General features: G+C 39.6%; 1 pseudogene; it reads left to right on the forward strand.

Annotated features, from left to right (window-relative positions):
• Positions 1-4,131: 4,131 nt before the first annotated feature.
• Positions 4,132-27,894, forward strand: LOC130866891 (zinc finger protein 431-like; annotated as a pseudogene).
• The last annotated feature ends 101 nt before the right edge of the window (positions 27,895-27,995 follow it).

Raw genomic sequence — 27,995 nt, forward strand, 5'->3', positions numbered from 1 at the left:
AACCTGGGTAAATGTAAAACAGAGAATCTGAGATCATGGTCAAAAAAAGGTTAACAAAAAGTCTTTTTAAAAAGCTTTGACAACCAAGGACATTCTCTGGGCCTCTTTTCTTTTCTGAGCCAAGTTCTTTAGTATGATAACTCTGCTGCCCAGCAGTTTCTCATCTTAACCCTTTCCTGTCCTGATACTGCTTACAAGAAGTTTTAAATTTTACCAACCTATAACTTTAAAAAATGTTGATTTGCCGGGCGGTGGTGGCGCACGCCTTTAATCCCAGCACTTGGGAGGCAGAGGCAGGCGGATCTCTGTGAGTTCGAGACCAGCCTGGTCTACAGAGCTAGTTCCAGGACAGGCTCCAAAGCCACAGAGAAACCCTGTCTCGAAAAACCAAAAAATAAAAAAATAAAAAAAAAATAAAAAAAAAATAAAAAATGTTGATTTAAAAATAAATGTCAAAGATACATGTCTAAAAATTCTTTTGCTTCCACGGGGAAAAAATATGGGTTATAAAAAATTACAAAAGGTATATAAAAAGTCACAAAATATATAAAAAAATTATAAAAGGCCAAAAGATGTTTGCTGTAATTTCTTGTACCTAAATGTTTAACGTTTAATTCTGTTTTTTTAAAAATTCTGTTTGTTTTGTTAAAAAGTCATGTTTATTTCTTAAGAACATTTGTATGCTTGTTTTGTTTAAAAAAATTAGCCTTTGATAATTTTAAGTTTTGTACTTGTAATTTTTCTCTGAGCTCTGGTCATTAGATTTGGGTTCACAAAAATTTTAATGTCTTTTTGATATAGATAATGTTAAAAACTGTTTTATGCTGTTCTTTGTTGATATATAAGATTGTCAGTTACCACCTGGAATAGCTGGGACTAGGCCCCCCAAAAAAAGTTACAAGAAAAAACACCAATGCCAAGGGATAGTCACCAGAAGCATTAGCTACAATAAATTAGGTTATAAAACATATATGCTTATAAAATGTTTCATATTGTTAATATTTAGATCTTAGTCTCATTGTCTTTGCTAAAATCATTAATTTAAAGATTCAAGCTGACAAAAATATGGTATATAGTTCTGGTCTGTTAAAAATACAAGTTAGTAGCCGGGCGGTGGTGGTGCACGCCTTTAATCCCAGCACTCGGGAGGCAGAGGCAGGCGGATCTCTGTGAGTTCGAGACCAGCCTGGTCTACAAGAGCTAGTTCCAGGGCAGGCTCCAAAACCACAGAGAAACCCTGTCTCAAAAAAAAAAAATACAAGTTAGTAATCAATCATCCTCAAAGTACTAATATAAATGCAGGGATAAGCTTTATTTAGTCCCCTATATATGTTTCAAAGCTTAAAACAAGTAATTTAAAATAAAGTCTGTCTAATCAAAGATACCTAAACAGCCCTAAATACTTCAGAGATCTATAAAAATGGCATTTAAAATAAAATTTAAAAAGGTTGTATCAGACAGAGACCCTGAGATCCTAACAGTGACCCAAGGTCTCCAAAGAAGACTATGGGACATCACAATGTCTCCACCTGGATAACAAGATGCTGACCACTGGGAACAATGATCCCCAGTACAGCACTGGCTGCCAGGACCCAGCCCAGACTGTGAACAAACAGTAGGACTTGGAGAATTGATTGCACCACTTTTGCCTAGACAAAATAATGTCAGTCTTTTCCACATCCCTCTTCCACAGAAACCAATCACCTTATAGGTCTGGTAAAGCCTGCTGTTCTGATACTCCTGCCTCCAATGCTGTGACGACCTGGGTATGACTGCATATGGGCTGGTCTCTGTCACTTTTCTGCTTTGTCTGTACTTAAATATAATTTATTTATCCTTCTCAGATCTCTGTATTAATGGCTAGGCCAGCTATAATATCAATTTAAGAGCAAAAAGTATACCCAGATCCTTACACAAAGCTATAGCCAGCTTGTTAGCTCATTATACATAAAATCTGAGGATATAAACGTTCATAAACAATAAAACAATGACTATATACTATTTGGGTTACAAGCTCAGGATTTTCTGTGTTTTTGCTGGGACTCAAAGGTATAAGTCTATTTTTACTGTTTTATAGATATCTGTTATTTGCTATTTTTATAATATGAATTTTAGTATGGGCCTAAAAGTTTCAAATGCATTAACTTCTGTTCCTAGTTTAAATTTGTCTCAACAGGTTTTGCCTTGGTTAGTGGACAAAAACAAGCATCAATTGCTGACCACAACCTGCTCCAAATGACTGTGGACTGTGGACTTATTAAAAACTGATGTGGACCAGTCTAGTCAATGTAAAATGCTCCCTGGATCTTCAACAAAGTCCACAAACCAAATGTTCCTAAATTTTTCTCTTTTTGGTTAGCATTTTACCTTTGTTAACCCTTGACAACAATGCCCTAAAATCAGCTCGAAGCAGTTAAAAGAATGCATCATTCAATCATCTCTGGTTAAAATGCTAAGTCAAAGAAACCCCATAAAAATGATTCTGTAATTGTAAAAGACAATTTGGCCAATGTTAGCAAAGCCAGCTAATGATTGAGCTTAGGACCAAAAAGAATGGGGAATGTGGAACCCTCACTCCTTATTCTCAAAGGGGCGAGAAGAAATTTCCTAGCAGAATGTTTTCTCGGGAAGATAGTGGCCTTCTCCTCTCCCACTCAGGAGATTCTGAGCACAAGGTCACCTTGGTCAGGCCAGCCAGCCACCTGGTACAGGCTGTTAAAGATGGCCTAACTCAAAGACAGTGGCCTTGCTCTAAGAACAAGGAGAAAGCTGATTAACAGAATGGGAGGGAGCAAAAGTCCTTGTACCCATGCCAAAGCAGCATCAAAGAATCTCTTTGTAGTTATACCTTTAAAAGCTTACCCCACAGAGGAGATACAACTCCTCTCTACCTTGCCGTAAGGGGGATAGAGATGAGTTCCAAACATGTTTGTATTATGCCGATTAAACCTTGCTTATTACAATCTGGACCTCTCTGGTGGTCTTTCTCTGGGGGGTCATAATCTGGGCACAACAAGAGGCTCTGGGATTTTCTGAGTTTGAGACCAGTCTGGCCTACCGAATGAGTTCCACACCTACACAGAAAAATCCTGTCTTGAAATCACCAAAACAAGAAAATCTGAATCAAACAAGACTATGATCTAACTTTAACCTTCTCACCTTCTGGTAGCAGCAATTACATAGAAAGTATATTGAAGTAAAAAAGTCTCTTTTTTGCCACCTTGCTCTGGCTACCAAGCTCATTCCTTTACTAGTACTAGGGACTACTTCTTTGAAATTTTGGTGAATACTTAAAACCAGTTGAGACATCAAGCCTCATGGGCTGAAGAACTACTGGATTCTTCACTTGATCTTTGGGAAAAGGCTGAGAAGCAATCTGCTGGATTCTTCAATTGTCATTTATAAGTAGCTATTTTTAGACAACCTGAAACACAGCTTGTGAGACATTCTAATAGGCCCACTTTTTACAAACATGTTGAGATTCATTCTACCTGTCTTGTTCATGTAGAGAATCTTGAATTCTGTGGTTGTATATTTTATCCACCTGACCATGGAGGAAGATGTGCTGGCTGACAATAGTGCTCATGAAGACATTCCTTCTAGCTCCATTATTCTCTCATCTTGTTTGAGATCTGGATCCTGCTTTTCTCTTTTCTGTTGTGTGAATCCCTGTGAAAACCATGTAAGAAGTACCTTCAGTTCATCTGACAGCATGAAGCCAAACATCTCCTTTTGTGACCTTAAAACTCTCTTTAGCTGTTAATATTCTGGGCATTCTTTTCCCCTGTGGGACAGGAAATCCCACCTAGCACAGCACAGTGGCCATGTCGTATTCTGGAGGTAAAAGGGAAAGTTCCTATGGAGTGCAAGATTTTGATAGTGTCGGCTTTTATAGTCGGGGCAAGTGCTATTGAAATGCATATCTAAATCAATCAATAAAAGATCTTTGACTCAGGTGGATGGAATGGCCCGAAATCTCTGTGCTGTCTCTTTAAGCGCACTTCACTCCTGTGGGAGGTGATCTTGTCACTCAGGCCTCACTAGCCAATCAGGCCCTCCAGGTGACCTGCCAGTCAGATGTTCTGCGGGGCTCTTCCGGGCATCCGCATTCAGTCTTGATTTTGCAGAGGAGCTGGCACCGTTGGTTTCCTGTGTTGCGGTGAAGTTGCTGCTGCAGGGAGTTGATAAACTGAGAGCTTTGGCGAGCTGAGAAACCACAACATGGTGAGCAGGGGAATGCTGTCTCCAGATGGGGAGGAGCAGAGGGTGAGGGGCGGGAGACAGCATGGTGCGTCCTCCTGGGATCCACGTGGGAACCTGCCGCCAGATTCCCTGCATTGTGAAGTCCCATGCGGTCTTTGTTAATTCCTAGACCCAGGGACAGAACTCTGATCAACTTTGCGGCTTGGGATTAATCCGCTTAGAGAATTGGGAACAGGGTGCTGTGTGTATAAACATCTTTCTTATCAACTTCAATATGCTAAAGTCGGAGACTTCTACTTTCTCTAGTTTCTTCTCGATATTGATCACTTTGCATTTATCGTTACATACAGTCTCCATTTATATTTAACTGTGTGAACGGTATCAAGGCATCTCACCTGTTGGGTAGCGCTGCACTTCTAAGCTGCAATGTAGAAGAGGAGAATTGCTGATGCAAAGGATTTGCCAATGCCTTGGAAATAGTTCAGTCTCACAAAGTAGAATTTAGCTGAGGGAGGACTGCCTGTTAAACCCCCAAAAGATAAATGTGTGTTAATCAGAGCTGTTAGAGTTTAGGATGCTAGGGTACACATTGTTCAACTGGATTGTCCAGATATTTGGCTCCAAACCATTACAAAGAAGCCTCCACTGATTTAAAACCAGACACCGCACATTCCCATATCAAAGAACAACCTATATCAAGGCTTTCAAGGAGGCATTACAGGTTGGCACCCTAAGTGTGTGAAGTGTTTTCTCAATAGAAAGGCATATTACTTGTAGAACAGCTGCATTTCCATCCTGTTAGAAAAATAGTTTCTGAGACAAGTTCTCTTATGTTCACTCAGGTGGCCTTGGTCTGTTCTGTCCAGCGCAATGACCTTGCTGTCCTGTACATTAGACTTTCAAAATTCCTTTAAAAATGATTGCACCACCTCACAGTTTTAAAATTATGCATTTGATTCATGCAGTTGACTATGCATTGCAGTTGCAGGGAAAGGATTTGCATATGGAGCATTCCTTCTGTCCTCAGACCACAATAGGGGGAGGAGTTTACTGAAGCTGGTGAAGTTGCAGCACAGAAAGGGAGAGGTCGGACTGAGGGTGAGAGCTTTCCTCCTCCATAAGTAGTTGAGATTAGCTGTGTGGATTCAGGTCGTCAATTGTAGATGCTCTATGAATGTCCTGATTGACCATTGTTTGCAGTCCACAGACCAGCAGAAAAAGGAATCTGGGAAAGGGACTGACCTTATCTTTAAACCTAATTGCTATATTTACAGTAGTTCATCTACAATAGAAGATCTGGGCACAATGTTATGGCCCTACTTAACAGGACTTTTCTCTATTAAGACATTGATCTTTAGAGAAAATACATGAAAAATTTTACTGTGCTCTAATACAAATCCGTTGCCTCTGGAGTACAAGACCATAAAGTCTGTCTCAAGTTTTCAAAATAGTTTTTGAGGTGACAACTACATCATATTTACATTCTCCTTGCTGCCTCCAAGCCCTAAGACCCCTGGATTGTTTTCTAATTCCTGGTCTGTTCTTCTTTAACAACAGTTACAAAGTAACCACAGTTACACAGTAACAGTAGTTACTTTATGAATGTGACCTGTTTGTCTGCAGGATTTCCCATCTCTGAGCCAATGGGATGGCTGAACTGGAAAGTGGGTATGTAATGGAATGTGTACACAAAGGACCCTGTGCTTTAGATGAGGAAGAGGATGTGCTCTAGGAGAGTGGGAAAATGTGTACTAAATACAAACTGTCTAAACTGGGGCCCTGTCTGCTGGGCTGGGAGGGCAGGACTGGAAGGACTGTGCTGTCGGAGTCATTTGATCTCTGATCCTCCTCTAGAGGAGCTGCTAATATTCTGAGACCTAGATGGGTGGCAATAGCCAGTGAGGGATTCTGGGAAGGGTTAGCAATCAAGAGTACTAGTGGCAGACAGTTTGTGAGTTCTTTTCATGATTCTCTTCTGTCTCTGCTGTAGGGAGTGGTAAGGAAGACCATAAGCAATCCTGTAATGAGTGGGGGGTGTTCAGAGCAGGTCTGTTGAAATGTCATTTCTGCTGAGACTTGGAAGTACCATGAGCTAGACTGTAGTTATGTTGGTCCATGTGGTTCATGTTGGCAGTGGCCCTTGTTCTCTGAGCCTCTTTGTGTATAGAAATACTGCAGCCCTGGAATGGAAGGAAATGATGCTGGTTGTATCTCTGTCCAGAGTCCACACATGGGCACTGCTTTTGTTGTACAGTGGGAAGAGAGATTAGAAAACTGAAGGTTTAGTTTCTAGAAGTTCTGAATATTGCATTCCAATTTCAGGTTTGTGTTATAAAGATTACAAATTGTTTAGGACCTGGTAGAGCAATAGTTGAGTAGAGTGCTTTTAACATGGTGTTACCACTAGCTGCAATGGTGTGATCCAGTGAAGCTTAGTTCCAGGGGACAGAAGGAGTTTCTGATGTGCAGAGATTTCTCAGGTGTGCAATGTGTTAGACAGGTAGATAGGGCAAAATCCACATATTCTGCTCTATGCCATGTAGCAGGAAGCAGATTTTAAATCATTTCTTAGGTTGTTTTGGGATTAAAAAAGATTAATTAGATTAACCCTTCATCAGCATCTTAAAATTTATGCTCAGTTAACAGAAAGGAGGAATTAAGGCCACAGAGATAGGTTACACAGTAGATTATTAACTTTTACAGTTTTAAATGCTAGTAAAAAGGAAACAGCAGCTGTGAGGAGACATTAGATAATAAAAAAGCCCTGCTATATTAAACCAACCTGTATGCTTTAAAGATACATTGCATTCAGAATAAAAACCAAGATATGTATTAAATTGGGGAATAAAATTATAGAGACCACTTCAATCCTTAAAGATTAGCTTCAAACAAAAAGATCTCTTGAGTAAGAGACAATAGTTCATCAGAGAGCATTACCATTCAATCCTAACTAATTCATAAGATTAACAGATGTTTTCCTTTTGATTAAATATAATTTCCAATAATAAATCTTCATAAAGTTAGGGTTACAGCAGAGTTTTGTTTTGTCTTTACAAAAGTATGAAAACATCGAACTAAGGAATCTAAAAACCACTAGACAACTGAGGTATCTAAAAAAATAACACATCATCCAAATAAAATATCCCCATCCAAAAGAATAAATTGGCCTAACGGTCAATTATTATAATCATGTTAGGTGTATTTTCAAGGTGAAACAAAAAGACATTTTGTTTCCTTTTTTTAAAAGACAGATTCCTCTGTGTTCCTCTGGCTTTCCTGGAATTCACTTTGTAGAACAGGCTGGCCTCTAACTCAGTGAGATATATCTGCCTCTGCTATGAAAGTGCTGGGATTAACGGCATGCACCACTACAGCCTGATAAAAATTCATTTTAAATAGACAGGTGGTGTTGTTTCTTCATTTTAAATGTTGTTTGCTTTATACTTCCTGTTTACTCAGATAATATTATATCCCTCTGAGTTCTCTGATGGAGCGAAAGACTTGATAATTGTAATTATGCATGTTAACAAATTGAAAAAAATGAATTAAAAAATGTATAAAGTATACAAGGCTAAGAGACATAGAAAGATTATTTAAGGTTAGTAATACCAGTTAGGATAAAAAGTAATTTAGGTACAACACCTTGGGCTTACTAAGATAGGATAGATGATCAAACATTTTCTCTAAATTTACCAAATGCAAGTGGATTGGCCATTGTTAGTATAATTCTTCCCTGTATATATTATATATAGTTAATGTATTTAGTGTGTATAGCTTTACTGTGTTAGTTAAAACCTTCATTTTTTAATTAGACAAATAGGGAAATGTGTGATATTTTCATTATATTTTGATAATAAAGCTTCCTTAGCGTCACAGCAGAGCTAATCACTACCTGACCAAAATTTACCATAGAGGTTTGGAGGACTCTGGACAGATAGGAGTCAGGATTCCTAAGGCAGGCCTAAGAGAATATTAGCACTTTACTAACATGGAGAAACTGAAGAGGTGGTAGTCACTATTTGCTGGTTAACTGCTTCTCTGATCTTTCAGTTAGTTACCCTGCTCTCTGACTCCTCATTTCTTATTGTTAAATGTCAATTAGATTAATGCTTCAGCATGGATAGAACTTTCTAAGCCCTTTGAAAATAAAGCCCATGTACCTGAGATAGAGCCACAAGATTTGTCATTTGCCCTGCTGAATCTTCATCTTTCCTTGACCCAATCTTCCCTCAGTTTTCCTCATTCCTCTCTTTCATTTATCTTTTATTTATTCTTTCATCTTGACTGCAGTCTTTCCTCCCACTATTTCTCTCTGTCCCAACCTTCCCCCAAATCTCTCTTCTTTGTTTAACTTTAGAGAAGAGCAGGTCTCCCATACATATCAACCAAACATGGTGTCTTAATTAGGGTTTCTGTTGTTGTGATGAAACACGATGACCAAAACCCAGGATGAGGAGAAAAGGGAGAATTTGGCTTATACTGCCATATTGTTGTTCACTGTTAAAGGATGTCAGGGAAGGAACTTAAGGAGGGTAGGATCCTGAATAAATTTTTGTATGTTGAACCATCCTTGCATCTCTGAGATGAAACTGGCTTCATCATGATAGATGATTTTTTATGTGTCTTGGATTTGATTTGCTAGTATTTTATTGAGTATATTTGCATCTATGTTCATCTGTAAGATGGGTCTGGAATTCTCCTTCTTGGTTGAATCTTTGTGTGGTTTGGTATAAGGGTAACTATAGCTTCATAAAAAGGGATTTTGCAGTCTTACTTCTGTTTCTATTATGTGGAACCCTTTGAGTATAGTTATTAGTTCTTAGTTCTGACAGAATTCTGAACTGAAACTGTCTTGCCATTGGATTTTTTGGTTGGAAGGCTTTTGATGACTTCTCTTTCCTTGCAGGTTAAAAGCTGATTTGAATTGTCCATCTGGTCTTGATTTAATTTTGGTATTTTATTGACTTCAGCTCTCAATTTGATTATTTCCTATCCTCTACTCCTCCTGGTTGAGTCTGCTTCTTTTTGTTCTAGAGCTTTCAGGTGTGCTGGTAAGTCACTGGTGTGAGTTTTCTCCATTTTCTTTATGTAGGCACTTAGTGCTATGAACTTTCATCTTAGCACTGCTTTCATAGTGTCCATAGATTTGGCTATTCTGTCCCATCATTTTTGTTGAATTCTACAAAGTCTTTAATTTCTTTATTTCTTCCTTGATTTAATAGAGCACTGTTCAATTTCCATGAGATTTGAGGCTTTCTGTGATTAGTGTTGTTAAATCCTAACTTTAAAACATGGTGATCTGATAAGACACAGGGGGTTGTTCCATTTTTGTGTGTGTGTGTATTGAGGTTTGCTTTGTTACCATGCTTGTGGTCCATTTTAGAGAAGGTTCCACGAGGTGCTGAGAAGAAGGTATATTCTTCTGTGTTTGGGTGGAATGTTCTGTAGATGTCTTTTGAGTCCATTTAAGTCAAGACATCTGTTAGTTCTCTCATTTCTCTGTTAAGTCAGTTGTTTCCCTGTCTACTAGGGAGAGTGGGTGTTGAAGTCTCCTACTATTCTTGTATGGGATTTGATGTGCAATTTAAGCTTTAGTAATGTTTCTTTAACATGTGTGGGTGCTCTTATATTTGTGGCATAGATGTTCAGGATTGAGCCTTCATCTTGATGGATTCTTCTTGTTATGGGAATGAAGTGCCCTTCTTCATCCATTCTGATTGGCTTTACTTTGAAGTCTATTTTGTTCGCTGTTAGGATACCTACACTTCTGTACTGCTTAGGTCCATTTGATTTTAAAATCTTTCCAACACTTTACTCTTTGGCAATGTTTGTCTTTGAGGTTTAGATGTGTTTCTTTTATAAAGCAAAAGGATGGATCATGCTTTTGTATTCATTTTCTTAGCCTGTACCATTTTGTAGGTTAGTTGAGTCTATTGATATTAAGAGATGTAAATAACGAGAGACTACTAGTTCCTGTTATTTTTCAGTAGTGGTGTTTGTGTGTTTCCCTTCTTTGGGGTTTCTGGATGTTAGGATATCTCTTGCCTGTGTTTCCAGTTAGCTTCCTTGGTTTGGAGATTTCCCTCTAGTACTTTCCGTATGACTGGATTGTCGATAGGTATTGTTTAAATCTGGTTTTGCCATGGAATATCTTGTTTTCTCCATTTATGGTGATTGAAAGCTTTGGTGGGTCTGGTGTTCTATCTCTTGTATTCTGCTGGTTACACTTCCTGCTGTAGTTCCCGTTTGTACCCAGATTTTCCATATACAGAATTCCCTTCATTAGTGTTTTCTTTATTGCCTCTATTTCATCTTCAAGTCCTGAGCTGTTTGTTTCATCTGTTTGATTGTTTTTTCTTGGTTCCTTTGAGAGATTTATTGATGTCTTCCAATTTCTTGCCTTTTCCTTGATTTCTTTAATGGAATTTTTATTTCCTTCATCATCCTCTTATAGTTACATTGGGGACCCCATCATCCTCACAAAAAGTCACATTGAAAAATTATTATTTTTTTGCTTCTCCTGGGTTAGGATGATTAAGTCTTCCTGGTGTATGGCCACTGGGTTCTGGTGTTACCATGTTGCTTTCTATGTTGTTGGATGAATTCTTGCATTGGCACCTACCCATCTCACCCTTTAATTGGCTACACCAGTGTCTTTGCCTCTTGGTCCAATCCTTAAAGTGGTTGTTTGTGTCTTTGAGACCTGTTCTTGGCCAACTGTGTGTTTCAGAGAGCCATGCCACTGAGGTCTGTCTTTGCACTCTCTCTTGGCCTGCTCTTTTGCTCTGCACTCCTGGGTCACTTTCTTGGTCCAGTGTGTGCAGTCACAGCATGTGCTTCAGGGTCCCTGTCTGGGTCCACCCTGTGAAGCTGCATCTTGTGTTTTAATGTTCCTCTGAGGTTGCAAGGGGCTGGGAGGTAGGATGGGGGGTTTTGGGGGTGGAGTGAGACTTGTAACTTTCAGGGTCTGATGGATGGTGTGGAGGTGTTTGAGCAGCACACCTGGAGGAAACTTGCCTGTTGACTGACTAGAGAACTGAATAGGTGGGGTTTGGTCCCAGGGTTTTGCCCCAGTATGGAGGTCCTAGAGAGGTTGTCTTGCTGGATGGGTCATCACTCACCTCTTGGTCCTTTCTGTGTAATAGCAGACTGTGCTGCAGAGTTCCACTTAGGTTGCAGGTGCATGGATAGGAGGGCTTGGGGCAGAGTGGGACTTGTAGCTTTCAAGGTTCAATGAATGGGAACTGCCTACTTTCAGGAAGCTCACAGGTTAGCTGGCTAGGGAAGCTGAGGCCACTGGGGGGATCCTGGGATTTTGCTCTAGTATGGAGGGCCTAGAGAGTGGGGTGTCCTGCTGCATGGGTAATCACTCACCTCCTGGTCCCCTCTGAGTAGTAGCAGGCTGTGTTTCAGAGTTCCATTGAGGTTGTGGCAGGGGGTTTGTAGGGGTGTAATTGGAGATTTGGGGCAGAATGGGACTTGTAGAATTCAGGGTCCAATGGATCATGAGTATATTTCTTAAACTTCAGTTTTTAAGTTTCTTCACTTATTGCTTATTTGCTTTTCACTTTCTCAAGACTGGGGTTTCTGTATCTATGAAGTCTTTTTGTTTTTTGTTTTTGTTGGTTTGGGGTTTTTTTTTTGTTCCTTTTTTATTTTTCCATTAAAATAATTTATACTTCCTCCTCTCCTCCTATTCCCCTCCCGCTCCCCCACACCCCCTGTTTCCTCCCCATCCCTCCTTAAGAGAGGGCAGGGAATCCTGCCCTGTGGGAAGTCCAAGCACCCCCCCATCCAGTCCTAGGAAGCTTTGCATCCAAATAGACAAATGGGCTAGGGTCCCAAAAAGCCAGTACATGCAGTAGAAACAAGTCCCAGTGCCTTTATCAATGGCTTCTCAGTCAGCCCCCATTTTCAGCCACTTTCAGAGAATCTGGTTTGATCACATGCTCATTCAGTCCTGGTTCTGCTGGATTTGGTGAGCTCCCATTAGAACAGGCACACTGTCTCCGTGGGTCAACCAACCCCTCGCAGTCCAGACTACCTTGCTGATCTTCTCCCTCCTTCTGCTCTTCAACTGGTCCTTGGGGGCTCAGTCCATTGCTCTGATGAGGGACTTTGTCTCTATCTCCATCCGTCACTGGACTAAGACTCTCTCCAATGGGTTTTCTGGTACAGGATCTGGTTTAGTTTTTTGTTTTTGTTTGTTCGTTTTTGGTTTTTGGTTTTTGAAGACAGGATTTTAGGTAGTTTTAGAGCCTGGCCTGGAACTAGCTCTTGTAGACCAGGTTGGCCTCAAACTCACAGAGGTACATCTGTCTCTGTCTCCCGAGTGCTGGGATTAAAGGTGTACATCACCCTTCTCTGGCCAACAAGGCTTTAGTGAGTTTTTCAAGACAGAATTTCTCTGTGTATATCTGGCTCTGCTGGCACACAAACCATACAGCAGGTTGTTCTCAAACTCACAGAGATCTGCCTGTCTCTTCCTCCCAGGTGCAGGGGTTTAAAGCATGCACCGCCACTTCCTGGCCAAACTTGCATTTCTTTATATCCTTTTTATCTATCTATTTATTTATTTATTTATTATGTATACAATATTCTTTCTGTGTGTATGCCTGAAGGCCAGAAGAGGGCGCCAGACCTCATTACAGATGGTTGTGAGCCACCATGTGGTTGCTGGGAATTGAAATCAGGACCTTTGGAAGATCAGGCAATGTTCTTAACCACTGAGCCATCTCTCCAGCCCCCTTTATATCCTTTTTTTGTGTGTGAAAATATGGTAATATTTTATTGTGTGATTTCATACAATAGAAACTATCTTTACACTTGCATAACCACACAGGGGAAATGGATCCAATGCTGTACTAGCTGTTCTAAGTAATTCATTCTGAATTAAAGGAGGATGGTTTTTACTGACTGAGTTTTCAGATTTTGCATGAATTAGAATTAGTGTGTTCTCTTAAACTTCTTTATGAAACACAAAATCTAGGGGGAGTTGATGCACTGGTACTAGATTTGAAGAAGGTTTACAAACTTCCCATTCATTTCGTGTTTTTGCTGTCACTGTCTCATTCTATCACCATGGTGAATTCCTCTCAGCTTCCATTACATTTCCAAAGGAAATTTCAGGGAAAACTATCTGTCTTCTATGGAAAGGGACATATGGACATTCCCAATTGCCCTGACTCCATTCTGATTTTTTGAAATGTGTTTTTTTTTAGCATAATAGACAAAGATACTAATAAGAGTTTAAGCCGGGCGATGGTGGTGCACGCCTTTAATCCCAGCACTCGGGAGGCAGAGGCAGGCGGATCTCTGTGAGTTCTAGACCAGCCTGGTCTACAGAGCTAGTTCCAGGACAGGCTCCAAAAGCCACAGAGAAACCCTGTCTCGAAAAACAACAAAAAAAACAAACAAAAAAAGAGTTTAAAAACCAAAATTCTGATCTCTTTGTATCAAGAACTATGACCAATTCACCAGGTACTTTCAGGGACGATTATTTATACTTCTCTTGCTACTTTTTCTCCTAGACTGAAATCAGGTACAAGTATTTGATCATGTAATTTGGGTACTTTTGAACGGTTCCTTACCTATTCCTTTGATTCTAAGCTAGAGGAAGTTTGCCGTAGGGCAATAGTCATGGACTTTTTTTTTTTATTTTTTTTATTTATTATGTATATAGGTTTCTTCCTTCATGTATCCTGCAGTACAGAAGAGGACACCAGATCTTATTACAGATGGTTGTGAGCCACCATGTGGTTGCTGGGAATTGAACTCAGGACCTCTGGAAGAGCAGCCAGTGCTCTATTCCTCTGAGCCATCTCTCCAGCCACCAGTCATGGACTTTTTAAAGATTTGTCAATTGTATTGTTTTAACAAAATGCTCATTGGCCAGTAGCCATGCAGGAAGAATATGCTGGGTGACCAAGCAGGAAATATAGGCAGGGCAGATCAGAGCAGGAGAATTCTGGGAAGAGGAAAGGTTCAGCCTGCAGTTATCACCCAGAGGCAGAGGACATAAGATGAGAGAGATATCCTTGCTGATTAAAGATACCAAGCCATGTGGCTGACACAGACAAAAATTATGGGTGATTGTAGGATGTAAGGGTTAATAGGAAGCATGATCTAATAGGCACACCAGTTTATAATCAATGTAGACCTCTGTTTTTTGGGGACTGAATGGCTACAGGACCAGGTGAAACAGAAACCTCTGTTAACAAATGTTGTCGACGTGGATAACTAAATCCAATTTAAACCTGAGAGAGCTTGGAAATTAAGACACAAAAGAACAGAGTTAAGCATGATTTCTTGTTATCAGCATTTTCTTAGCTGGGCTCTGTTTGATCAAGGCAAGCGTTTCTCATTTAACAGAAGTTTCCTGACTCAGCTTTAGCTGTGGAAACCTTGCGGCCCTTTTAAGAAGTACCACACCAGGCCGGGTGGTGGTGGCGCCTTTAATCCCAGCACTTGGGAGACAGAGGCAGGCAGATCTCTGTGAGTTCGAAACCAGCCTGGTCTACAAGAGCTAGTTCCAGGACAGGCTCCAAAGCCACAGAGAAACCCTGTCTCGAAAAACCAAAAAAAAAAAAAAAAGAAAAATCTAAAAAGAAGCACCACACCAAACACTTAAATGGTGTCTATGTACAGCCACCATTATGCTTCTTGGTGGTGATAAGGACCTTGAAACTCCATAGAATTGTGGCAATAAACATGGCTCCTGCCAGTACCTCAGCCATGAGACTAGAATCTCAGAAAGCTAAGGAATCAGGTGAATCCAGCTGTCAAAGCCAAGACTTTATCCATAGCCATATTGCTTAGCAAATTATAGGGGTAAAGAGAAGATTCAATAATCTATACTTTTATCCTATCATTTCATTGGGTGCCTCTTTTAGGTGGATGTTTCTGCCCCACCAAAAACTCCCAAATACACAGCAGCCACTTCATAAACAATTGACCCAGAAGCTTAATAAAACTTTTGAAGGCTTGCGCCATAGCTTAGACTTATTACTAACTCACTTTTAGACTTTTGTGTTCTGGAGGAAAAAGGCAAGATTGCTATGGAGTGCAGTATCATGGCAGTGTCTAGTGCTCGGGCAAGTGTTATTGAAATGCCTATCTTGTCAGCTCTATAAAAGACTTTTAATGGGAGCAGAAAGGAATGGCCAGGAACCCACTGTGCTGTCTCTTGAGCAAACTATAGCCCTTTTTGGAGATTCATCCCACTCAATCATCACTAGCCAATCAGGCCCTCCAGTTGATCTGCCAGTCAGAAGTGGTGCCAGTGCTCTTCCTGCAACCCGCCTCCATGTTAGGCTTTCCAGAGGAGCTGGCGCCAGCCATTTCCTGTGCTGTCTGCCTTTGCTGCTGCAGGGAGATGATGAACTGAGAGCTATGGCAAGCTGAGGAACCCCAACATGGTGAGCAAGGGAATGCTGTCTCCAGATGGGGAGCAGCAGAGGGTGAGGTGTGGGAGACACTAAGGTGCATTCTCCCTGGATCTGGGTGGGAACCTGCCGCCAGTTTTCCTGTGTTGTGAAGACCCATGCGGTCCTTGCTAATTCATGGACCTGCGGGCAGGCCTCTGAATAACTCTGCTCTGTGGGCTCAATTTGTTTAGAGAGTTGGGACCAGGGAGCTGTGTGTACAAACATCTTTCTAGGAATTTCTGCAGGTATGATACATTCATGGAAAACCATTGGCAAACTTGGAAAGGCCTAGTTTCTCCAGTATCTTCCTGACATTCAGTGGTTTTCATTTAACCTTCGCATATAGTCATCATTAATTTCAAATTTGTGGAGGTCATCAACAGCTTCTCATGTGTTTGTAGCACTCCACTGCCAATGCTTAATGCATAGGCTAACAAATGTATCCAAGGGAGGACTGCAACTAAAACATTCAAAACCTAAGGATATGTCAGTCAGGGCTGTTAGAGATAGAATGCTCGTGTACACATTTTTCAACTGGAATGTTCAGATATTTGGCTCCAAACCATTACAAATAAGCCATTTAAACCAGTTACTTGGCCCTTCTCCATATCAAAAAAACAGGCCTCTAACAAGCTGCTCAAGGAGGCATTACAGGGTCACAACCAAACTTAAGGCCTGGTGTGCCTTAAAGTTCCCCTTTCTTTTTGAGAAAAGCATAGTTCTGTCAGATGGGCCACATGGTATCAGGTGACAAATATTTGAAAAGCAAAATACTGTTTTGGTAAGGACTGACCTGGTCAATCAAGGCTTTCATTTAGGACCTCAGGCAGGGAGAAAGAACATTCTTGGGAGCATTCCCTAAGGGCCCGATGTATTGATAATAAAACAGAGCTCCTTATCTAAAACCAGGAATATGTTTGGAAGAGCTGGTAATGGTTAGGGGATAAGCCCTTTGTGGAGAAGTTTCTTCAGGTTCTGAGGAATCAACTCTTCTCAGCATATGGGGCTATGATTTTCAGTCCTAAAGCCAACTCTGCACGTAGGAAAGTTCTTGAGATACCCTGTGTTCCCCTTGTGTGGAATTGTTTGACTAGCCTCCTCCTAAATTTTTCTCATTGTGTAATAGTTTCTGCTGACTTCATAAAATTCTTCCATTTCTTTCCATTTACTCCCTGGAACTATAAAAGAAGCAGGATGCTTTTCTTCTCCTCTCTCTTTTTTTTATTTTGTTTTTGTATTTTTGGGACAGAGTTTCTCTGTAGGACTGACCTGACTATCCTAGACTGTCTTGACTATTCTAGAACAATCTCTGTAGACCAGGCTTGCTTTAAAGTCACAGAGATTACTTGGTTCTGCCTCCTGAGTCATGGGATTAAAGGCATGTGCCACCATTGCCTGGCAAGATGCTACTTTTCTTAAGAAGCTTACAAAGCATAGGACATATCTTCTCCAAGACCACCTTAACCTAGCTTCTATCCTTTTTACAATTTACTTGTCCTGTCTTTCTCATGCCCTGTGACCTTCACCTCAGAACCCTGTCAGTGAAGAATGCCCTGCTGTTTCAGGTCACCCTTGTACTTAAGAAATTATTCTGAGAATAACTATGCCGTGTAACTCTCTTGTCTGCCTAAATGTCTAGCCTGTCAAGTTGTCTGTTTTTATTTCAGTTGTTCAAGGTGTAGCCTGGAGCCTGAACCTAAAGGACACTCAAGGATAATAGCATAGGTGGAACTCAAAATCTCTCTTAGTTTGCTCCTCTTTGAGCATTAGCCAGAGATGGATGCATGCCATCATTAAACAGATTTTTCTTTATTAATTTCCTAGGTGAGTGAAGTGGTTTCTCAATGGAAAGGCATATCGGTTCTAGAACAGCTGCATTTCCATCTTGTGTCTGAGACAACTTATGTTATGTTGACTTAGGTGACCTTGGTCTTTTCCTGTCCGGGGCAATGACCTTACTGTTCTCTATATTACACTTTCAAAATTCTTAAATAAAAAACTATATCACCTTGTAGCTTTAAAATTATGCATTTGAGTCATGTAATTGATTATCCAATGTAGTCACAGGGAAAGGATTTGCATATGGAGCATTCCTTCTGTCTTCAGACCACAATAGGGGGAATAGATTATTGTGTGCACTGCAGGGGACACAGCATAGGCAATCAGGTGTTGGTGCCACCATTATGAAAAAGGACTGGACTGTGGTAGGGGGAGTGATTTTGTGATTTCCCAGTATCTTTTATTTTAATTAATGCCATGTTGATGTATACAGAGCAGAAGGTGAGTGGTGAACACTTTGGGAAGGTTATTGTGAGCCAATGAACATTGAATTTGCAATTATGAAACAATCCTATAAAGATATGAATGATCTTACTTGACACAGTTATGTCAGCTCAGAGATTTGGAAAAGAAGCCATTGATTGTAACTCTTCTTGTCAGGTTGTAGATCAATGTCAGCAGCCAATATATGCATATGGGCAAGATCAATCTATCTCTTATTAATGATGTCCTCTCTCTTAGAGAAGGGCCTACTCTTTTTCAAAGTCAATATAGCAAAGTTTTTTTATCTTAAAAGTTTAATTTTTTTTTTTTTTGATTTTTCGAAACAGGGTTTCTCTGTGGCTTTGGAGCCTGTCCTGGAACTAGTTCTTGTAGACCAGGCTGGTCTCGAACTCACAGAGATTCACCTGCCTCTGCCTCCCAAGTGCTGGGATTAAAGGCGTGCGCCACCACCGCCCGGCTTAATATTTTTTTATCACTTTAGAAATCACTTATTAGAATCATTTTCAAATATTTAATTTCAGTGTATTGCTGCTGTTATCTCTATTTGTTTCTGTTCTCCAATGTTTCTAAGTCATTACTAGTTTCATTTCCTTTCTCTCATGATGGTGACTGTTGATTTCTTTGTAGAGAAATGTCTCCTATATGCCGGGCGGTGGTGGCGCACGCCTTTAATCCCAGCACTCGGGAGGCGAGGCAGGCGGATCTCTGTGAGTTCGAGACCAGCCTGGTCTACAGAGCTAGTTCCAGGACAGGCTCCAAAGCCACAGAGAAACCCTGTCTCAAAAAAAAAAACAAAAAAAAAACAAAAAAAAAAAAAGAAATGTCTCCTGTAGTTTAGGCTTGCCTCATGTTAGGTAACTGTGAATCATTTTGAACCTGCCTCTGCTGCCCAATGCTGGGAAAACAAACCTGCAACTTCTTCCAAGTTTGGCCTTGACTAGCAATGAGAAAGAAAAAAAGAACTGTTAATGAGTGCTGATCCTTCTGGATTTTATTGGGGACTAAGAAGAAGAGGGACCTGTGCAAGGATTTAGCTCATTGACCAACTTTGAAGCTGTTGAGACACAGTGCAGAAAGGGAGAGGAGGGATGGAGGGCGAGAGCTTTCCTCCTTCAACAGTAGTTGAGATTACCTATGTGGAATCAGGCAGTCCATTGTAGATGTGGTATGATTATCCTGATTGACCATTGTTTGATATGCACAGACCATGGCAATCAAGAATCTGGGTAAGTTACAGACCTTATTTTAAACCCAATTGCTATATCTATAGTAGCCCATCCAAAATAGAAGATCTGGGTAAAATGTTTTGGTCCTGCCGAACAGAACTGTTACTTTTCTGGATTAAGATTTTCATCTTGGGCTGGGGAGATGGCTCAGAGGTTAAGAGCACTGCCTGCTCTTCCAAAGGTCCTGAGTTCAATTCCCAGCAACTACGTGGTGGCTCACAACCATCTGAAATGAGATCTGATGCCCTCTTCTGGCTGCAGACACACAGACAGAATATTGTATACATAATAAATAAATAAATATTTTAAAAAAAGAAAGATTTTCATCTTTAGAGAAAATATATAGGACATCTTTAATGGGCTGTAATAAAAATCCCTAGTCTAAAACACATGGCCAAAATGTCTGTTTCAACTTTTCAAAATGATTTTTGAGGGCTGGAGAGATGGCTCAGCGGTTGAGAGCATTGCCTGCTCTTTCAAAGGTTCTGAGTTTTGAAGTGGATTAGTGATTGGTGAGGATATTTTCCAGTTGTATAGGTTATTATGTCATGTTGATTAAGTCCTTTGCTATATAGAAGCTTCTCAGTTCAAGAGATCTTATTGTTTCTCTCAAAGTGTATGCCAATGAGGCTGTGTTAGAGTTGTACCAGTGCATTCGAGTGTTAATTCTAAAATTTTCTTCTAAGAGGTTAAGTATTGTTGGTTTTATGTTGAGGTCTTAAAAAAAAGAGAGGAGAAGATGGATTTGGTTCATCTGATGCATTTTGGATACAGACCATAGGTCTTCAGAGACCAGAACTCACTTTGTTTATAAATGGAAAAAGATTTTCTGGCCTCCTGGATACTGGCGCGGATACTTCCGTCATAACCGCCAGTCAGTGGCCTTCTAAGTGGCCAAAAACAGAGACTATTACCCAGTTACAAGGAATTGGTCAGACTAGAAATCCTGAACAGAGTAGCAATGAACTGCAGTGTTCAGCCTCCATGTATACCTGCAAGCAAGAAGAGGGCACCAGATCTCATTACAGATGGTTATGAGCCACCATGTGGTTGCTGGGAATTGAACTCAGGACCTCCAGAAGAGCAATCAGTGCTTTTAACCTCTGAGTCATCTCTCCAGACCTTGAACCGTAATGTTATTACATCGTTCATTTTCTTGAAAATTATATACTTTTACCAATTTGTATTCAGAATATTGCTTATGCTATTTGATCCTTAATTATTCATTTATAAGAGTTTCTGGGATAAACAGTTTTAGTTTTCTAAACTGTTCTCGTAGGACCAGGAAAATGAAAATATAATGGCAGAAAGTGGGTATGGAGATCATAGGATTTCAGTTGAAAATAAACTTGATGAAAAAAAAAACCAAGCCTGAGGACTTTTGTCTGATTTTTTTTTTTTTTTTTGGTTTTCCAAGACAGGGTTTCCCAGTGTAAGAGTCCTACTGTCCTGAAACTAGCGCTTGTAGACCAGGCTGGCCTCAAACTCAGAGGGATTCACCTGCCTCTGCTTCCCGAGTGCTGGGATTAATGATCATCCAGACATTTGTGTGATATTTTGGCTCCAAACTTTTTCTTCTTCTGCCTATGCTCTAGAAATTTAGTAATGCCAAATTAAAATGTAATGGGCTAATGTCTTAAATGGAATATTGATGCTGTTCAATGGTTATCACTGATGACTCTTTTAGGTGTGCAGTAAAAAAAAAACCCATGTAGGGCAGAAATAAATGAAAATGAGAAGGTAGTTTCAAAGGGCATTTATGTGTTAAAACAGGCAGGAATTTTCAAAGAGTTTGTTATCATTACAGAAAAGCCATTACTGTGCAGTGGAAGCTTATCAAGGTGCCTAAGGGTCAGAATCCATACACGTAAACCTTCAATTTAGGGAAGGTTGAGCAATGTGACTCATAGTCACAGGAAGCTACGTCATTCAAAACCTTCTGCACCTGTGGTCCAAGCTCCTTAGTGTCCTTTGCAATTAAGGAATCCAGTTTCTCAGCATCACCAATCTTGTGTTGGTTTGGGGAACATGAAATGATCAAAATTTAAGATCATGGCTTTTTTTAAAAAAAAAATATTTATTTATTATGTATACAATATTCTGTCTGTGTGTATGCCTGAAGGCCAGAAGAGGGCACCAGACCTTTTTACAGATGGTTGTGAGCCACCATGTGGTTGCTGGTAATTGAACTCAGGACCTTTGGAAGAGCAGGCAATGCTCTTAACCACTGAGCCATCTCTCCAGCCCCCAAGATCATGGCTTTTTAGTTTATGGTTTTTAGTTTACCATTGTTGCAGGCATCTGTGTTTGGCAGCGTCAGAAGCCCAATGACTTCATTGCATGCAGCTGTGAGGATTGAAGCTCTTGTTTCTTTAGGGCCTGCCACCCAGTTCTCAATTAAATTTCACACATGGAGGCTTATTTTTTTTTTTTTTATAAATTTTTGACTTTGGCTTGTTTCAAGGATGGTTGTTTTTAACCTAATTGTTCTCTCTACAATTTTCCCTTGGCCTTTATCTTTATTCTGTATTCCTCTCTTTATTTCTTACTCCATGGCTTGCTGTGTAGCTGGATTAAAGGCTCCTGTTGTTCTCTCCTTTTGTTGCCTCTTCTTTCTGTTTTCCTCCCAGATTTTCCCTCCCATTTATTTTCTTTTCCTGGCAGCCCTGCCCATCCTTTCTTGTCATGTGATAGGTCATTCAAATATTTTTTAGACCAACCAGGTATTTTTAAATAGGCAAAGCATCATAGCTTCACAGAGCTAAACCAATGCAGCACTTCTTTGCATCATTAAAACAAATGTTCCACAGTATAAATAAATATAAAACATTTAAAAATGTGATTTCACAGCACAGTGGGTTCCATTTTGAGCAAAAAGATGTTAAGGTACCTAAGTTATGACACAACTTTCATGAAGACCTAGCTGCTTACAGTGATGGGAAGTTACCAAAGAGAGAAATGCATGAGAAGTTGTAAGGACAGGGCCATTTAAGTCATTTGAAACTGAAGCCATACATCTGAGAAGAGGGCTATAGGACTTGATGTTTGTCCTTCTCTGCTTCAGTCTTGCCATGGTCCAATTGTCCCTCACTGTTTCTCCATTTTTCTCTTTTGGAATGTTAATGGTATTTTGTGCTAGTGATTTTAGAAAGAGGTAACATGTTTTAGGTTTTACAAGAGGTTGCTGTCAACAGATTGCCTTCAGTGCCAGAGAAGACATTACACATTTGGACAGTATAGGGACCATTGCAGATGAGGATCATTAAATGTCTATCTTTAAAAGGACTAAATGCAATTTTTCCATTGTTGACCATGAACCAATAGTGGCCAGGGTCAAAATGTACTTGATTGAATGAACAACTTCCCAGAAGAGATCATGTATTTGAACAAGTTTCTCTCCTTGGTGGCTTTCTTTCAATTTCCTGTGAATCTTTAGTAGGAGAAGCCTGTCTAGATGAAATTCCTCATTGTATGTGATGAGTCTCAATCCCTCAACTAATTTCCTGGCATTTATATCTACTGTTTTGTGCTTGTCATTAATTAGACAATTTCCTACTTATACGGAAATGCTTTTGCCACCATTATAGGCTTGATATCTGCATTCTATTTCTTTTTTTTTTTTTTTTTTTTTTTTTTGGTTTTTCGAGACAGGGTTTCTCTGTGGTTTTGGAGCCTGTCCTGGAACTAGCTCTTGTAGACCAGGCTGGTCTCGAACTCACAGAGATTCACCTGCCTCTGCCTCCCGAGTGCTGGGATTAAAGGCGTGCGCCACCACCGCCCGGCCTGCATTCTATTTCTTACCTATATTCCATAGGTAAAAATGAGATATAGCAGAAACAGTTGCTATTAAGGAGTTTGGCAACCTGCTGTTTTTATTGTTTTATTTGCTTGTCTAAGTAGCCCTTACTGTGTGGCTCCAAATTCCTGAAAGTAAAGGGGGGCATCATTTCTGGCTCTATTCACTTTTATATTATTGAGTGATAGCCCTGGAATATAGACTTTTTATATGTCAAGTATATGCTGCTTTGCTGAGCTTCACACTTACTTTGAATTTTAAAATTTGAAAGAGGGTTTCACTCTGACTCCCTGGATGCCATGTATTTATGACATTAATACTGCCTGAGCATCTGAGCCAGTTAATTGCAGGTGCATGAACTTCTTCTGGTTTGTTATCCTTGATTTGATTTTTTTAAAAATCAATATCACTATTTTATATGTCTGCATGGATATTCATCAAAAGATCTCAGAATTCCTGATCATGGAACAATGGAAAGTTGTGGTCCCCATGTAAGTACTGGAAAATATGCCCACCTCCATTCAAGACCAGCAAAACTATGAATTACTCTGCCCTCTCTCCGGCTCTGTGTTGATTATTTATGACCAACATTTATATTTCTAGTGCTTTCATCTGTCTATTTTAACTGCTTTATACATGAAGTTCCTTTCTACAAAATGTTATTGGACTTACAGTTTAAACTATGGCACTTCAGATGCCTGGAAGATAAATAGAGAACTGGAGTGAATGCAAAATTATTTGTAAGAACTTCAATAAAAGCCTTTCAGTTCTTTCTATCCCATTTGTTTGTTTCACTGATTTTTGCAATGGAGACAGTGTCTTAATGTGTACTTCCACCTGTCCTGGACCTGATTGCGTAGACTTGACTGGCAGTCAACTCAGAGACAAATATACCCACCTCTGTTTTCTGAGTGTTGTAGTTAAAGGCACAATATACCAATACACCAAGTGTGTCCATATTACTTTGTGTGTGTGTGGTCTGTAACTCTTCATAGAATTTTCTCATGCATACTATATACTGTTGATCTTTTTTGTTGTCTCTTCCTCTCAATAGACATTGCTCTTATGGGGTGGTATCCCATACAAAGGGTACAGAAATGACAGAATTAACTCTGCTTTTCAATTTCCCTCTAAAGTGACTGTCTATGTCATGGAGTAAGAGTAAGGAACACCAGAATCATATGTCTATACTCTGAAGGAAGTATGCATTTCCAACTTTGTTACTGTCATGCTTTTCATTTTACACATGTGTGGTATATTTTAGAAGGCAGTGACCTATGATGATGTACATATCAACTTCACTCAGGAAGAGTGGGATTTGCTGAATCCTTCCCAGAAGAATCTCTACAAAGATGTGATGCTGGAGACCTACAGGAACCTCATTTCTATAGGTAAAAATGAATTTCCTTCATGTTTCAAAATATGGAACCAACTTTTCCATGGTTAAGGATGTTGTTCTGCAATTTGAATTAGAAGAATGAGGTGAATACAGCAGTCATAGTTCTTAGGTGCACTTAAGCTAAATGTTGCACATTGTTCAATGATATAATATATTTTCTGGTCCTGTATTTTAGGATACATTGGGGAAGACCATAACCCTGAAGAACATTGGCAATGTTCTAGAAGACATGCAAGGTAATTTTTTTTTTTGCAAAGTAATTTTCATGTGCAAGTTGATAACAGTGTGCCTCTGATGAGATCGCACTTTCTCCTAGAACTTTTAAATGAAAGCAACAGTGCAAATAAGCACAGCTTTAAGTGCATAGATGGTTATGAAATCCTCACAAATTCATAGACCTCAATTTCATGTATGTGAATTATTCTTCCTTTCATATGTGTATCAGACACTACCCTTGATATAAGGTTATGAGCATAGGGATATGGAAAGATTTAACATACCTTTCCTTAAGAACAAAAAGAAGATAAGCAGTAGTTGCCATGTTGAGTATTCTTGTTGAATTTCTACCATCATTATTAATATGTAAACATTACAAAAATGCCCCATTAGTTCTAGGTCTGTTCAAATCCTGAATGTACTAGTTCACTTAGCAAATGTAATATGATTCACAGTATAGTAAAATTTATGAATGCAGTAAAGTTGGGAAAGCTCTCAGTGTATTCAGTTGTCTTCACAAATGTGAATAATATCATATGAAAATATTTTTGTAAATGTGAAAAGGTAAACCATGAAACAGAGGACTTTATAATCCTACTTATTTTCCTAGATGCAAACCAATCCCTAATTAAAAAGCAAACATGATTTTTTTTTTGGTTTTTTGAGACAGGGTTTCTTTGTGATTTTGGAGCCTGTCCTGGAACTAGCTCTTGTAGACCAGGCTGGTCTCAAACTCACAGAGATCCGCCTGCCTCTGTCTCTCGAGTGCTGGGATTAAAGGCGTGCACCACCACCGCCCGGCACAAACATGATTTTAAACAGAGTTATAAAACCTTAATAACTATATTTTTTAGAATTGGAACAAGTTGGGGCTAGAGATGGCTCAGTGGTTAAGAGCATTGCCTGCTCTTCCAAAGGTCCTGAGTTCAATTCCCAGCAACCACATGGTGGCTCACAACCATCTGTTATGGGGTCTGGTGCCCTCTTCTGGCCTGCAGGCATACACACAGACAGAATATTGTATACCCAATGAATAAATAAATATCACAAAAAGACATAACAGCTTTAAAAAAAAGAATTGGAACAAGATATAAATTGATTCATACAGATATAATGTTCAACAGTGTATTGAATGTGGTAAAGCTTTTAAATGTGCCAATTATGCTTGCAGGATTGAAAGAAATCAAAATGGTGAGAAGAAACTTTCAGTGTATACTCATTGTGTTAAAGCCTTGTCTTATGACACTCACCTTCTAAGGAATGAAAAAACACATATTAGAGAAAAACGGTCTAAAATTAAGCAATGTGGGAAAGCCTTTGCTTATCACAGTTATATTCAAGTGCTTAAAAGAAAACACACTGGAAATAAACCCTATGAATATAGTCAAGGTGATAAAGACTTTGTTCTTTATGAAAGTCATCAAAGTCATAAAAGAACACATATTGGAGAGAAACCCTACAAATGTAATCAGTGTGGTAAGGCCTTTGCATTTCAGCGTTATCTTCAAATGCATAAAAGAAGACACACCGGAGAGAAACCCTATGAATGTACTGAGTGTGGTAAGGCCTTTGCATGTCAAACTGATCTTCAAAAGCATAAAAGAATACATACTGGAGAGAAACCCTATGAATGTAATCAATGTGGTAAGGCGTTTGCAACTCAGAGTAATCTTCAAGTGCATAAAAAAACACATACTGGAGAGAAACCCTATGAATGTAATCAGTGTTTTAAGGCTTTTGCCCAGCAAAACCATCTTCAAAATCATAAAAGAAGACATACTGGAGAGAAACCCTATGAATGTAATCAGTGTGGTAAAGCATTTGCACGTCTCAGTCATCTTCAGTTGCATAAAAGAACACATACTGGAGAGAAACCCCATGAATGTAATCAGTGTGGTAAGGCCTTTGCAACTCCCAGTAATCTTCAAGTGCATAAAAAAACACATACTGGAGAGAAACCCTATGAATGTAATCAGTGTTGTAAGGCTTTTGCCCAGCAAAGTCATCTTCAAAATCATAAAAGAATACATACTGGGGAGAAACCCTATGAATGTAATCAGTGTGGTAAGGCCTTTGCTTGTCTCAGTCATCTTCAAGTGCATAAAAGAACACATACTGGAAAGAAACCCCATGAATGTAATCAGTGTGGTAAGGCCTTTGCAACTCAGAGTAATCTTCAAGTGCATAAAAAAACACATCCTGGAGAGAAACCTTATGAATGTAATCAGTGTGGTAAGGCCTTTGCAGCTCGGACTAATCTTCAAAATCATAAAAGAAGACATACTGGAGAGAAACCCTATGAATGTAATCAGTGTGGTAAGGCATTTGCAGCTCAGAGTAATCTTCAATATCATAAAAGAACACATACTGGAGAGAAACCCTATGAATGTAATGAGTGTGGTAAGGCCTTTACATCTCAGAGTCATCTTCAAAATCATAAAAGAACACATACTGGAGAGAAACCATATGAGTGTAATCAGTGTGGTAAGGCCTTTGCAGCTCAGAGTCATCTTCAAAAGCATAAAAGAAAACATACTGGAGAGAAACCCTATGAATGTAATCAATGTGGTAAGGCTTTTGCATGGCACAATGCTTTTAAATACCATGAACGAACACACACTGGAGAGAAACCCTATAAATGTAATCAGTGTGGTAAGGCCTTTGCAGCTAAGAGTACTCTTCAAAATCATAAAAGAACACATACTGGAGAGAAACCCTATGAATGTAATCAATGTGGTAAGGCCTTTGCATATCTTAGTCATCTTCAAGACCATAAAAGAAAACACACTGGAGAGAAACCCTATGAATGTAATCAGTGTGGTAAGGCCTACGCCAGGCACAATCATCTTCAAAAGCATAAAAGAACACATACTGGAGAGAAACCCTATGAATGTAATCAGTGTGGAAAGGCCTTTGCAGATCAGAGTGATCTTCAAATGCATAAAAGAACACATACTGGAGAGAAACCCTATGAATGTAATCAGTGTGGTAAGGCCTTTGCACGTCTCAGTCATCTTAAAAGTCATAAAAGATCCCATACTGGAGAGAAACCCTATGAATGTAATCAGTGTGGTAAGGCCTTTGGACATCTCAGTCATCTTAAAACGCATAAAAGAACACATACTGGAGAGAAACCCTATGAATGTAATCAATGTGGTAAGGCCTTTGCATATCATAATAGTCTTCTGTGGCATAAAAGAAAACATACTGTAGAGAAGGAAACCCTATGAATGTTATCAGTGTATCTTTATTCATCTTCAAATGCATAAAAGAACACAGACTGGGGCTGGAGAGATGGCTCAATGGTTAAGAGCATTGCCTGCTCTTCCAAAGGTCTCAGTTCAATTCCTGGCAACCACATGATGGCTCACAACCATCTGTAATGAGGTCTGGTACCCTCTTCTGGCCTGCAGACATGCACACAGACAGAATATTGTATCCATAAT

Source organism: Chionomys nivalis, chromosome 26 (assembly GCF_950005125.1).
Source record: "Chionomys nivalis chromosome 26, mChiNiv1.1, whole genome shotgun sequence".
Taxonomy (NCBI): Eukaryota; Metazoa; Chordata; class Mammalia; order Rodentia; family Cricetidae; genus Chionomys; species Chionomys nivalis.